At 43.8% G+C, this 14,662-nt stretch overlaps 2 protein-coding genes and 1 long non-coding RNA gene across 4 annotated transcripts in view; all 3 read right to left on the bottom strand.

Moving 5' to 3' along the window:
• LOC146577017 (protein NLRC3-like) overlaps positions 1 to 14,662 on the bottom strand; it is a 543,118-nt gene that overhangs the window by 155,334 nt on the left and 373,122 nt on the right. The window lies entirely within an intron of this gene.
• Positions 3,408 to 4,224, bottom strand: LOC146577027 (uncharacterized). Its single transcript, XR_014891389.1, has 4 exons — positions 4,135 to 4,224; positions 3,983 to 4,043; positions 3,759 to 3,872; positions 3,408 to 3,498 (listed from the first exon to the last, which is right to left on the bottom strand). It is a non-coding gene; the product is annotated as an uncharacterized LOC146577027 (long non-coding RNA).
• The window catches only part of LOC146577026 (stonustoxin subunit beta-like), a 5,971-nt gene continuing 5,408 nt past the window's right edge, over positions 14,100 to 14,662 (bottom strand). The window contains exon 2 of the mRNA XM_085269678.1: positions 14,100 to 14,662. This exon is cut by the window's right edge and continues 1,118 nt beyond it. The gene's annotated coding sequence lies outside the window, so the exon portion shown is untranslated.

Here is a 14,662-nt window from a genome sequence, read left to right as displayed (position 1 = left end):
CAGCGGGGTCCTGATGATCTTCTCCACAGTTGTTATCACTCTCTGCAGGCGTTTGCGGTTTGCAGTAGTGCTGCCGTACCATGCAGTGATGCAGCTGTCAGGCTGCTCTCCACAGTGCAGCTGTAGAACCTGCTGAGGATCTTGGCCAACATACCAAATTTCTTCAGCCTCCTCAGGAAATACAGCAGCTGCTGAGCCTTCTTGACCAGCTGTGTGAGTTTGAGTCCCTCACTGACTCAAACTCCTTCAGTGACCCTTGCAGATTAGTTTGCTGATCCTGATGCATCTCTGCAGCTGATGCTGTCCCCCAGCAGACAACAACAACATAGATGCTCTCACTAGTCCACTTTACCCTCTAATCACATCTCTGACATCTGCAGGTTGCTCCATAGAGACTCTTGTGCAATGCCAGGTGTTTGTGTTTGTCTGTAGGTACACATTAGATATGACCATAGACGCACACACACAAGTGAACACAGCAGCACAGATGGTTTCCACCTGCTTCCCTCTTTCTTCACACAACTGTGAGGATGATGAAGAGGTTTCAGGACGAGGTGGTCAGCAAGCACAGGATAAAGCAGGGCCATGAAACTCTCTGGTGCAGCAGATGTTTAATCAGACTCAGCTTTAGGCTTCTTTTCCCACCTGGCAGCAAAGTAACAGCTTCACTAATGTGAACAGTCACAATGTTAAACGTTTCTATATCTTCATATATTTTTATCTGTTGATGCTGCAGAATAAAGTCTGTTAACAGAGTGCAGGATGTGTAGAGCAGGTCCAGCTCTCCCTTTACTGTGTCCACTTTCATCAGCCCCTGTGAAGTGACACAGAGTGCATGTGTGTCTGTCAGCTGTTGTTTGTTGTGAAGGATGGAACAAATGAACACACACTTTTAGAGAAATCTGAAAAAGCAACACGTGCTTGGGCTCCTTCTGTGCTCGTCTTCATTAATGCTGATCTTTCTTTCCTGTTTGTTCTTTGGCACAAGCTTCAGTCTTTTCTCCCAGGGCTCCTTCACACTTAGAAACACACCTACATTCATTTATACACAAACATCATGAAACAAAGGCTTTGTAAAAGAGGACATGAGATCCTCTCTGAACAGCACATTCATATCAAACACAGGACTGAACAGGATATACTGAGTCTGTGCTGTTTTCATTGTTACTTGCTGAGTATTTTTCCAGTGTTTGAAATGTGACTCAAGTCTGATTCTTCTACTGTGTGTGAACTCTAAGCAGCTGCATTAAACAGCTGCTTTTAAAACGAGGCTCAATCCTATGACTCTGTGAATGTAAACTTTTGTCACCTGCATGAATAACAATCCTTGATCTAGTCAGGACTGCAGTGCTCCTGTGATCCCAGCTTATAGATGGAGGCTAGCATGAGAGGCTCAGCAGCTAAAGCAGCACACCTGGGTCTCCCAGCCTATTAAAAGCAGCCCTTTGCTTCACCTGCTTCACTAAACATTATTATTATTATTTAAGCAGAGTGGTGTGATTGATGTAGGCATTGCTGTGTGACAGGAGGACTTTTCTTGAAACAGCTCGTGTGACGTGAGCTGACGTAAAAACAGTGATGTTAGCTTGATTCTCTTGGCTAAAACTATTTTAAAAAGAGGGTCAATCATGCAAATCTGCCAATAGAAGCCAAAGTTACAGCCCCTCAGAGTTTAAAGAGAAAAGGCCCGTTTCCAACACTCGGTTGTGCAAAGGGAAACAGGCCCACAGTGCCTGAGTGTGTGGGTAATTCTTCAAATAATATTCAAAAGCAAACATTTTTAAGCATGTAAATAAAATTCAATCATTTCTGCTCTTCAATACCTAAGAAATGAAAACTGGCAGATGGTCCCAAAATGTGAAAGGCCTGGCTATCTGTGCATTTAGTGCTGCAAGTTTTCACTGTTTACCTTCAGAAGCATAAATCTCTGCACAGATAATGTTCATATGTGGATTCCTGGTTTTCTGGAGTTAATTGTGACCCAAAGCGTATTTTTAAAGTGGTTCCAGGCAATAAAGTCTAAAAATAAATACATCTACTTCCTTTTTCTGTGTTCCAGCCTCAGTGACTCTGACACAGTGCTGTAATATTTACACCTCTGATGAAAGCAGAGTTTGTAGTTGCAGAGAAATACTCGACTCATTTTGGGCATTTACGAGCAGGAACCTCAGAAAGCCCCTCGCTGCTTCACTGGTTAAGAAGCAAAGCAAACATTAGTTCACAGTGATGTTAATTAAGGCCCAAAGTTTAGGAACGAACGTCAGCACTTCACTAATGAATGTAATGCTGATTCATGTGCTTGTTTTGTAATGTGCATGTTGTGCGTTGCTGTTTCCCATATTCTTTGGCACTGATAGATGAAGAGTCTCAGGCAGGACCGAGGCTGCCAGCTGCTGACAGTGAGCAGGGAGAGAGCAGCAGAAGCTGGGCAAGAGCAGGGCACCTTCAGCCCCCTTCATCAGTCAGAAATCATTTGGGTGTCTGTGTGAAATGTCTGATTTTTAAAATCTTTTTGTAGACATATTTATTAAATGTTTAACAATTATATAGAAGAAAGACAATGTAAAGAACAAAACATGACAAAACAAAAATGAGTTGAAGTTATGAACTGTTTCTGAGAGACAAATAACACCAGGATCCTTTTTGTGTAGCTGACAGCTGGTAACTGTGCAGGGGCGGGTCTAGCAAAGTGTTGCCAGGGGGGCAGGTAGGGCATTAACAGGGAGAGGGGGGCACAAAGAAATACTTTTCTTTCTTATTCTCATTTAAAATGTCTCACTTTTAATAAATAATTATCTGAATCTTACAACAAACGTTTCCATCTGATGTAAAATGTATAGAAATCCATTATTGTACATAGTCATTTTTTAGGGTCCCATCATAATTTCTTCAGAAGTAAGTACTGCATATGATGCCAGTGTTTCCCACATTTTCTAGATTCTGCACCAGTACTGTGTGTAAAATGCATCAAAAAGTCCGTTTGATTCTTTCTCACCTGTCTTTCTGTCTCCTTTCACTTTTTAAAGGTTGCCATGTTAGAAAACATATTTTGCCCTGCCGTGCTGTTTATTGATGTGGCAAATGAAAGGTTTATGAAAACATATCTAAATCTGTCATCAGTAATCAGCAATGATCATGTCTCACCTCTAGTCTCTGTCTTAATGTCAGGTTTCCACTGTGTGTTGTAGATGTTCAGGAGGTTAACTCGACCAACAGTCTACTTCCTGTTTAGAATACCAGGACAGGGAGGATGGTGCAGGTTTAAGTTTATTAGACTGATGCATGTATACCAACAAGACAGCGTCCATCACTGTGACAACAGCGTTTGTTTTCATTCAAAGGCTTCATGGTTTTTCCTTTAATACCTGGGGGGCCGGTCTCCAGTCAAAATGCCCGGGACCATTTTTTGTCCCAGTCCAGCCCTGGTGTCAGATCTGCATGCAGTGTCAATGAGACGATCAACAACAGATCAGACAAAACACTCAGGCGGACACTCCTCTGTAGAAGGAAACATGGAGAGTGTGAGGTAATCAGTGCACAACATCACTTTGTATTTCAGGCTGTTTTTATATAGAACTTCAGCACCAATGTAAAAGTTCTGGTTTGAGGAAGATGAAGAACATTTTCAGGAAGGATGCCGTCTGCAAGCAGAGCTGCTTGAACCTCAGCGCTGAGGTCCAGACTACTTCCTGTGAAGCCACGTGATGTAAATCTGCTGCTGTAACTTCACAGTTTACTGAAGCTAAATGCAACGTTACCATATAATCTGTTTTCAACAAAGGTTTCACTCCGTCCGGTGTTGATGGAATGATTCAGGCCGTACTCGTCAGGCTTCCCGTCGACCACACGCATTTCAGTCACAAACCCCGTGACTGACAACAAGGGAAACAGCAGAAGAAAAGATGTGAAAAATACTGGATGATGATGATGGAGGATTAACCGCGGTGGCTAAACTGTTTCCTGTCTTTGTGGGCGTACTCACAGGGAAGTTTCCAGGCACGTCAGTCTTGGTGGCTAAAGTCTCCATTTTCCAACATGTATCGCTACAGGTGCAAAGACACAACATTAATCATCAGTGTAAATATTTTAATGCTGTCCAAACGGTGTTTGCTTTGTCTGTCCTCTCGCACTCACAGAGGAAACGAGGACGCCACCTTCAACCCATCTTCAGTTGGCTCAACCATGGCCGGACTTCCTGTTGGCTTTGTGACAGCAAACCACTTGAAATGAGAGCAAACTGCAGTCAAGCACCACTTACAGCAACCTGTGGACACGCAAATGGAAAGCACTGAGAATCATACAGAAGCATAAGAGCTGTTTATTGTAACACGTGTGTGTGTGTGTGTGTGTGTGTGTGTGTGTGTGTGTGTGTGTGTGTGTGCACATTAATAACACACTGATGTATGTTAGTTTGATTTATGCTATATCTGAGAAAACAATTGCAGAATTTTACATCAAAGTTTCCAAAGCTGATGTTTTGTTGTTCACTCTGTTTTATATTCATATAGTTTGTTGTTTTTAAATCAGTGGACAAAATAAATATTATCACACAAAATCCAGGGTGAAACATAACCAAATAACCTAAATGGTGAAGTCATTATAGAAGTACATGTTGCAAAGGTCAGCCTCCTGTATAGACTGCTAAACTGTCTGGGGGGGCCCTGCCTGTCCTCGTTGGATAAGCTCCACCCCTTTTCCATAAGATGGAGACATTTTTTTTTTTTTTTTTTTGCCTGTCCCGTTTGGCTCTTTTGCATCAGAATTGTTGTCTAAAGGCAAAGAAAGATGCCCAACGGATTTACTTTACCAAACTGACCATCCCAGCCTTGCCATAATGGTCCATTTGATTCACCTTTTATTGTTTATTTTATTTTCACTTACTGAATACGGGACAGACTTGACTGGGGGAAAGAAGGGGAGAAAGAAAGAGGGAAAGAGAAACAGCTGAGAAGAGGGACGGGGGAGAAGGGCAAAAGACAAAAACCAACAGAATGAGCAGAGAAAAAAAAATGCATATATCAATCACCTGGATCACCTGCTGAGAAAGAAAAAAGAAAGCAAGCAGAAGAGAACAAGAGTAATAGAATAAACAACATCACAATGATATATGGGAATATGACAGTAAATACTAAATGTTAAACATTATTGTGCAGCACATAAGATCAACAGAACAGTGTGCTTTGAGGTAGGAGCCAAAAAGGGTGTAGTTTGTGGGTGTGATCACCCGTGTGTACACCTGTGAGCATGGACGCGCTTGTTTTTTGTTTTTTTAAAAGGTTCCTTCATGTAATGATCTGCTAGAGGGTGTGGGGGGGCCACAGCCCCGTCCTCCAGGGCGTGAAGCAGGTGTGGAGGAGATCAAAACTCCAGACATCCAGAGGCCCCCAGAACACAAGAGACCAAGGAAGACCAACAGAGGGGCAGCCGCGCCACTGTCCCGGAAAGAGCTGAGGAGAGTCCCAGATGAGGGCTCACTCAGCAGCCACGGAGCAGAAGCCAGGGGGAGTTGCAGTGACGCGCCCGTGAGCTCCGCCGGCAGCCAGCTGCGCCTGAGTGACCGAGCCCCAGGCCGAGAGGCCGGGGGCACCCCACCTCCGAAGTGGCCCGAGCGAGCCCCAGGCTCCAGGCCCCGATAAGCGGCCGCCAAGGAGTGAGCCGGTGTGTACCTGGACGCCCATCCCCGGACACAAAGAACCACCAACGCACCGATGTCTGAGGGGGTCCGCCACTGGCAGGGGAAGTGGTGGTAGGTGGAGATAGGCCTCCAAACCTTGGAGGGCCTAAGATGTCCCCAGAGAGGTGGCGCCTGACACCCAACCTGACATATAGACACAGACATACAGGCACACACAGATACAAACATCCATTCCCACCCTCATGCTCTCATATGCACTCACTCCACACTCAACCAACGTGGAGAACACTCAACCAACGTGGAGACAGACATAAAGAGACGCTGTACACACGATCACACTCCCCAAGCGTACTCTACAAACCGGGTCTAGGTACTCTTGCCCCTGGAGGGGGGGAACTGCACCCAGACCCAGGTGGTGTTTCCCTTTTCCCTGCGGTGGGGGGAGGGAGACCGCCCCGACTCCGCAGCAGCAGGAAGGCTCCACACTCCAGACCGCAGTCGGACGGCCAACTCCTCCTCCTAGTCCTAGCCCCCCTGCTCCAGCAGGTCGCAGAGAACGGGGGTGAGAGAAGACTCCGAACCTCCCTCCACCCGCTCATTGTAATGTTGATGCATGTGTGTTCTAAGGTGCATTTAAAACCCAGGAGGGCTTGGAGCTACCTGCCAGAGAGCAGCAGGTAAGCGCATGGTCCCTCCTGATAGCCCTCAATGTCTACGTGTATTTAAAATTGAGAGGTGGGCAACGATGCCAGGGGTGGGGTATACACCCTGATGGTACTTTGGACTCCGTGTATCGTGCCCACCCCCAAGATCCTATATGTATGTGTAATGAGAGTGTGAGTAATGTGAATGTCTAAGTTGTGGGATAAAATTGAGGCAGAGGCAGCCAGAAGGGGACGGGGGGGGGGGGGGGGGGGGGGGGGGGGGGTAGCCTTGATGGAGACATTTGTATGAAAATAGATGGGCAGTAAAATAAAAAATAAAAAATATTATGGATGACTCTGTAAATCAAAGTCCGCCTGAGGCAGAAGCAGAAACCATGAGGAGCACAGCACCACTCGCAGAAGGGCACGAAGTGAAGCCATAGCTGCTGAAGAATGAAGACGTGATGATGGAGGAGATCACAGATGAAGATCTGCTGCCTGCTGACTCTTTATATAGAAGAGTGAGACTATCTCCCCACCAGCAGCTGCACTTATACAAACCCCAGGTGCTGGGATGGCTTTGAACATGTGACATTTTCTGCAAACACATGGACAGTTTCATAACCACAAAGATTATTCCTGCAGCGGCAGAATCGTATCCACTGTGTGAGAGGTGAACGTCAGACAGTTCTTAGAAAATGTAGTTTCTCTTTAAGGTTTTAACATCTTTTACCCCCATTTGTCTAAAACTACTTGACAGCCCTTCATGTCAGAGGTTTATTACCTGTGCAGGATGGAGCACATGGTCTCAGTCAGGCTGGACACGATCACTCCTACAGGAAGTAAATGTGATTTTATTTCACCTGTGAAATGATGAAAAACAGCAGAATAGCTCACGCTAACAAACGGGTGTTGAAATGTTTCATTTTCTGCTGTTTCACAGGTCAAAAAGGGCGTCGAAGCAAACTGAAGCTGAGCTGCTGCTGCTGTTGTAGTGCAGCATCTGCTGTGTGCTTCATCAGAGAACCTTCTGTACACAGCAGACAGAGGCTGCTGCCACTGAAGTCCATCTGCTAGAGAGCTTTAAACACTGGTTATTGAAGTGGCTTTGATGATACTGATACACAGTCTTTGCTGCTGTCACAGGACAGGGATCCACCAGGGAGTAGTTGTCAGGATAAAGAGCCTTCGCTTCTCTAAATATAAACTGGATACTTGTAGGAAACTTTGGGAAGCAGCATTTTTCCTCATATCGTCTAAACTGAAGTTAGCTCAGGTGCTTCTTCCATACTTGCTCTGCAGAAAGCCAAAGAGTTTGGAGCTCTGCAAACATTTGCAGCACAGCTGGATGTTTGTAACTTTGGTCACCTCTGTATCATCCCTCAGATTCTTTCTGCACAGCTTTGAAACCATGACAGCACGAGTGATGCTGAGGAGACGTCCAGTTTAAACAGACCTTTATTCCTGGAACACAAACACATGAAGTGATGCTGCTAAAGAAGAACATTTAATCGCACTAATGAATCAAGCATCTGTTTGTCTGTCAGTCTGTCAACAGTTCCTCTGATTGACTTCAGACTTGGTGGGTATTTTGTTTTTGCAGCGGTCAAAGTCGATCAGCGTGTTGCTTTGTCTGCTGTAAATCTGCCTGTACAAAGGGAAACATGCATGTTTTAGATGCAAACTCACAACATGGCTGCATTTTTGTGATTATGTGTATTTTATATTGATTTATTCTATTATGTTTTGTATATGAATCTTTACAAGTGTGTCGATACAAAGGCTTGATTAAAACAAAGGTCTCAGCTGTGCTGTTAGGGATGCTCTCATATTTGTTTCAAATGTAATAAATCAAAGGATTTCAGGCTTTTCATCCTTTTTATTTGTTTGGTTCTAACAGCAGGTGGATAAAAACATGCAGGTGATGAATATAATTGTGTGATATTATGAGCATTGTGAATAAAGAAAGAGCAGAGATAGTAAAAAGGAAACAGGTGATGGACGTGAGATTTTCAGAACAAAAGCTCCTCAGTGAGACGATCACCTGGACACAAGGTCAGGCAGCTGGGACTCATCTAGAGAGCAAAATGGAAAAGTGATCCGTGCAGAACATCACTGTTGATTGCAGTTATTTACATCAGACTTCTTCTCTGAGATAAGAGCACCATTTGTGGGAAAGATGACAGTATTTCCAGGCTGGATGCTGTTTGCAGGGAGAACTGAATGAAAGTCTCCTGCACCTCAGCGCTGAGGTCCACACCTGTGAACACAGATGAGGTCAATCTGCTGCAGCACGTAGAGCTTTACTGATCAGCAGGTTCAAAGGATTCAGCAGAGCGTAGAGTCAGAGCTAAATGCCACATCACCATAGAGTTTGTTAACAACAGCTTTCTTTGCCCTTTGTCTCGATGGACTGAATCAGGGATACTCGTCATACTTCACCTCAACCACGTCACTGAGAGACCCCAGCCTGACACAGCAGCAGAGATGATGAAAGCAGAAACAGCAAACAGATGCTTCAGTTGTGTTTCTCTCTGTGTGTGCGCTCACGCCCACTTGTGTGTGTGAACTTTCCACGTACCTCAGCTTGTTTCTCCAACATGAGCCATCAGGGCTGAAAAACATCACTAACACATGAATTCTTTCTCTTTTTGTTATCACCTGTGATCATGTGTCTCATGTTTCTGTCATTTACCAGTTCTTGTATAGTTACGTGTAACTAGACTTCTGTGGGACGTAAATGATTGTTTTGTATGCAGATCTGTACAAAGGATGGAAACACTTGATTACAAAGGAGATCTCAGCTGTGTTGTTGTGGATGGACTTCAACGTATTTGTTAAAAAAGAGAATAAAGCAAAGTGTTTTAGCTGTTTGGGAGTTTTTGTTTGATTCCATTCAGTTTTATTTCTATGGAGTCAAATAATAAGAAAGGCTCTAGAACAGCCCTGAGTTTGTCCAGGTGACACTCCTCTGAAGAACAAAGACAAAGAGGAAGAAGGGGATTCGTTTTCAAGTCTTGTTTCTTTCAAAATAAAAGCTGAAATGTTTTGGAAGCATGATAATATTTCAGCCAGGATGCCGTCTCCAAGGAGACCTGCACCTCAGCACTGAGCTCCACATCATGCCCTGTGAAAGCACAGATATAAATCTGCTGCAGTGAGAAGAACTTTACCCAACACAAGTGTAGAAGTAGACATTTGACTTTACCTACAACCTGTTAACAACAAAGCTTTCATTGCCTCTGCTGTTGATGTCATGTAGGACTAATCATACTTCACATCAGCCATGCACACGTCAGAGGATCTCCAGGCTTTCAGTAATAAAGCCAAGCAGATGATGTGAACATAGCAATAGTAAAACATGCATCATAATCAGCTGTATGTGTCGACTATGTGGCACCTCAGTCTTGTTGGCATGAAGAAAAGTTGTGTAACATGTAGCATAAGGGCTGCAAAGACATCATGTAGACAGCAGTCGTCTGTTAGTCGTAACGTATCTCCTGTTAAAGAGTTAAATGTGCGTTCTCCATCTCTGTCCTCTCACAGCTCGCCGTACACCAACTCCAGCTGTGGTAACCATGGCTGTGCCCATCAACACGCTGAAGCTGAGACGCCACCCGTCACTATGGCGACTCCAATAGGGTTACCTGTCAGCTGTGGACGCATGAAAGGAAAACAGCAGAAACACAGACATGTTTACTGGAACATTTCCTATTGACAGCTTTATGGAAAAGTGGGTTTAAACACTTTTCTATGTTTTATTTTGTTTATTTATGGATTTATTGTGAAAGGAATTTCAAAGGTTTAATTTGACCTTTCCCCTGTTTTTCATACAGACTGGAGACGAATGGATGGTGCTTTCTTTGTTTGTCTAAAGATAATGAATAAAACTCTACACACATCTTAAACCACCCTCCTTTCTATATATTTTGTTATATAAATGGAAAGTATATAAGACACAAACTGAGCTTATATGATACTAAGGACCCTGGAGGTCAGTCCACCTTTATAATTCAGCACAGCCTGGAGTCTCTTAGTCAAGCTTGTTTGTGTTTTCTGTGAGGAAGTTTTCAGCAGCAGCTCTTTTCTTGGATGTTGGTTCCCTTTGTTTCCATCCTCTGTTAAGATGTTTCAGTAATGTTGAGGTCTGGGGAGGCCAATCCATGGCTGACGTCCTATGATGCTGCATTAGCAGTTTGTTCATAGTGAAAAATGAAGCCACTGCCAATCAGACATTTGCACAGTGGATCAACTTCTGATGGTACTGTCCTGAATTCCACACCTATAATTTGTTTGCACATACTGATGAATATGTGCAGCTGATTTTCAGTCCAGTTCCTGTGTGACAGACGCCAGTCTTTCTGCCTGTGTCCTTCCTTAACAATAGAGCCATCCTTCCACTGAGACTGTTTCTGATGAGGCTTCACTGAGCAGTAGATGGATCCCTCAGCTCATCTAATCGTCCTATTTCTAACACATGACTGTCAGAAACTGTTAATCTGCTGCAGCTCTTTAACTCCTCCTGCAGACAATAACATTATTTCTTTGCTGTGGTGATTTTATTCCACTTTGGTAAAATGGAAAACCATCATTTCTTGCTGTAATTCACACATTATTCCAAGAGCCTCAACACAAGCCTTGTAGTCCGACCATATATAGACAAATCAATAGTTGTGTTTGTAACAGCTCATGAACATGAATCGTTCCACATTACTTTGAAATCATTGTAAACTAAACTGGAATAAATGAGTGTTTATATATAGTTTTGTCTCAGCTGTTCATACACAGTGTTTCAGTTCTTATCAGAGTCCCACCGTCTCACTGTGGTGAACCTTTAGCTCTGTTGTAAGCGTGTTGTTAGACCAGGTTTCCCTCATTTAAAAATAATCTCTCATTAGAAATGGACATGATGTCTAAGACATAGAAATGCTTATTATGGGTTCACTTGATGTCACTGAAAAGATGCACATGGGTAACGTGCAGGCCATCCAGCTCCGAGGTTTATCTCCTCACCTCGAGTCTGCGACACTCTCTCCGTGTCCTCTCAGATAAGGGCGCGCACATTTCTGCACGATCTTCTAAATTACAAAGAGCGATTCACAAAACAGAAGCTCACAAAACACTCATCACAAACCAAAAATGGCTCCACTGAGCGTCAAACTGTCACCAGAATTTACTGATAATCTAAAGACTCACAGAACTCATTTTGTCTCATTGTGTCTTAGTTTGAGACATAAGTGCATGATCATAATACTGTGTAGTTAGATGAGACAGAGCTGATGCTTGCTCTTAATTATCCTCTTCATGTTTCCCGAGCCTCAGCAGTGGAAGCTACCATGGATAGAAAGACTATGACTCATCTTAAATCTCAAATCTTTGTCTCCAAAGAGCTGCTGATGTGTCCGATATGATCCACAAGCTTAAACTAGGATTATAAGTGTGTGCAGTGATGTGTGTGAAACCTCTGAGGACTCACACGTGTGTGCTTCAGCCCACACACACATATGAAGCACTGCGACCTCACACAGAAGTGTTTTACACATCCAGCCTGAATCCTGATCATTTCTACAGTTTATTAAGTTCAGCTTCACCTGAACATCAGTGATGAAGCTGCTCTGACTCCATCACAGCTCACAGCTGTTGGAATGAGTCAAACAATGAAGAAGGTTCAGAAACAGCTGATGATTTTACAGAAACATGATGCAAACATGAAAATGGACACATGATTTTTTATTAACAGACACTGTTTATGTTTCACTGTGCATGACGTCATCAACACTGACACCAGGGGGCGCTCATCACCAGCCTGAGGAAGTGTGATAATGGGGGGAGACGCAGTGTTGTGTGTACTGCAGTCGGACAGAAGGAAAAACTTCCTCCTGAAAACATTTTCATCCTTCCCAAAAGTGTTTGAGTCAAATGTTACAAATATATAAATACAATAAAACACAGGGTCTTACATAAAATTAGTGATGCAGTTGTGCACTGAGCACCTTTCCAATGTTCCTTCCTCAGATGAGTCCAGCTGCTGAACACATTAACATCTGTATGTAAATGTAGCCGAGGACCAACCTGAGCACTGCTGGGAAAATACAAAGGCAACCATCAAAGTGCTGTATTATCTTATTTATTCTGAATGTTGACTTAGATCCACACCACGATTTATGAAACTATAGAACTAAAATAACAACAATCGTCTGCTTCTTTAAAATTTCTTTCATTACATCAAACCAGTGAAAACTGAAAAAAACAAAGAGCTGTTAGCATGTTCAGACCAACTTTGAGACAGAGACTGTAAAGTTCTGCACTTTAAATCCTGCCTGTGTTCCTGCAAATGATTCACACTGAAAGTATCTTAGTTTAGTATTGAGTGAGCCACAAAGCAGCCTGATAGCTTTAAAACAGTAAAAGTAAATGAAATTGACAGTTTCAGTGTAGCTGGATCTATTATTGGAGGGTCATGGCCCCCGTAACCCCGCCTGGTCCTGAGGTCAAATCCACCATCTTTGTTTCAGTGCTTCATGTTCTCCCGTGTTTGTGTGCGTCCTCTCCGGTACTCCGGCTTCCTCCCACAGTCCAAACACATGCAGTTAGTGGGGTCAGGTTAGCTGTGAGTGGTTGTGTCTCTGTGTTATTCCACCTTAATCAATGACTTCCTGTTAGCATGAAGTGCTTCTGTAGGACTGATGTCATTTTCATGGTTGGATCATTTAAATGAAGCTGGACTCAGATGCAGTAAATAAGCTGATTGATCATTAATGAATAAAGCTGGTCAAACACATCACGTGGACACATGTGATTGTGTGTTGTAGTATTGATCCCAATGCTGGTATCAGTCCTGGATCAATAACACTGGATGGATGCGTTCAGCATGGAGCCCTGAGCTGTGTTACAGACAAACATGGAAACTGACAGGTCTGTGTCATTCACAGTCTGTAACACTTCTAAACAACAGAGGCTGACCCAAGTGCCTCAGAGCCAGGCACGCTCACATCACAGCTCTCTAAATAAGCCAGTTTCAAAATAAGAGCTGAAAGCTGTGTTTGCTTGTGTTAGCTTATTATTGTGGAGACTAACATTCAGTGATCATGTGTTCAGACTCATAATGATTACTCTCAGAAATCCTGATCTTTGTATTTACTGTGTGTTGGATCAATAACTGAGATTCATGGTATCACACAGCTGTGCTGCTGCTGATGTCAGCACATCTGGAACAATACGAGGTATCTGCTAGCAGACTGAGCAGGACGTGAGACCTGTGGACTGTTTAAAGCTGTCCCTCCACAGCTCACTCAGACCTGATCCACACCTCAGTGATATTCTCTGACTTCCTCAGTAGAGACAGAAACCATTCAGATCTGGGACCATCAGCTGACTGATGATGTCACACAGACTGTGTTTTTCAGGAACAGTGATTCTGATGTGAGCCTGCTAGCTGACAGCAGACCTGATGAAAGCACATGTTCACATCTGTGAGGACAGACTGGACTCTTTGACTGCACCTTGGTTCTCCTCAGAGGTCTGTACAGGAGCATGTCCACCCCCACTGAAGATCTCAGTCACTGTGAAACATAGAAAGCTGCTTGTGTGGCCTCTGCCTCACATGTAGATACAGCTACAGGTTTCTCTGTCAGTCAGACTGAAACAGTGTCCTGATGCTGCATCATTCAGCTCTGTGCCCCAGTCAGCATCACTGGGAGCTACCAGTGTTTCTGCCCTTTTCCTGTAACACTACACTCAGCACAGGCTCAGCTGGTATCCAGTGTTGGACTTTGGCTTCAGCTGCTGTGATAGATCCTCTAACATAGATCAGCTCTGCTACATGTTGTTAGATAAGTGCAGCTGCTGTCATGTCCTGATGTTTCTCTGGCTCAGCAGCTTCTCCATCAGAGGTTCACATGGAGCTGATCCAGTATCTCCAGTAACTGTGTTCTGTGCCTCACTGGTTCATCCTTCTGTCTGTGTGACGTCAGTCAGATGTTGAAGTTAAACTCTGTAATCTTCACTGTGTCACAGAGTTCAGTGAGTCCCGTTATTCACAGTATCAATCAGATCATCAGAGAACAGCTGATCAGCAATCAGTGGTGCCAACAGTGCCTCCTGTGGTGAGAGGATGCAATAATGCAATGTAGCATTTTTCCACTCAACACTTGCAGTCATGGAAACTGTCTGTTGGATCTGTGTGACGTTGCTTTCTTGGTTAGAGTTCCTCACAAATGTCCAGATGATTCTTCTAATGAGGCGTCGACCATGTTTGCAGCTCTTTGGAAGAAAACGTCGCCCTTTGCCATCCTTACTTTTCTTTGACTTCTTCAAATGCAGCTGAACTCCAGCTGGTATTTTCTTGGACTTTGCAGCTGTTTCTGGTCATCAGTTCATTCCT

This window comes from Mchenga conophoros, linkage group LG3 (assembly GCF_057382185.1).
Source record: "Mchenga conophoros isolate Kocher_MC1m ecotype Shallow Benthic linkage group LG3, M_conophoros_male_GT1.1, whole genome shotgun sequence".
NCBI classification, from domain to species: Eukaryota; Metazoa; Chordata; class Actinopteri; order Cichliformes; family Cichlidae; genus Mchenga; species Mchenga conophoros.
Note: the sequence above shows the minus strand (reverse complement) of the source record. Positions and strands in the feature narration are given on the sequence as shown.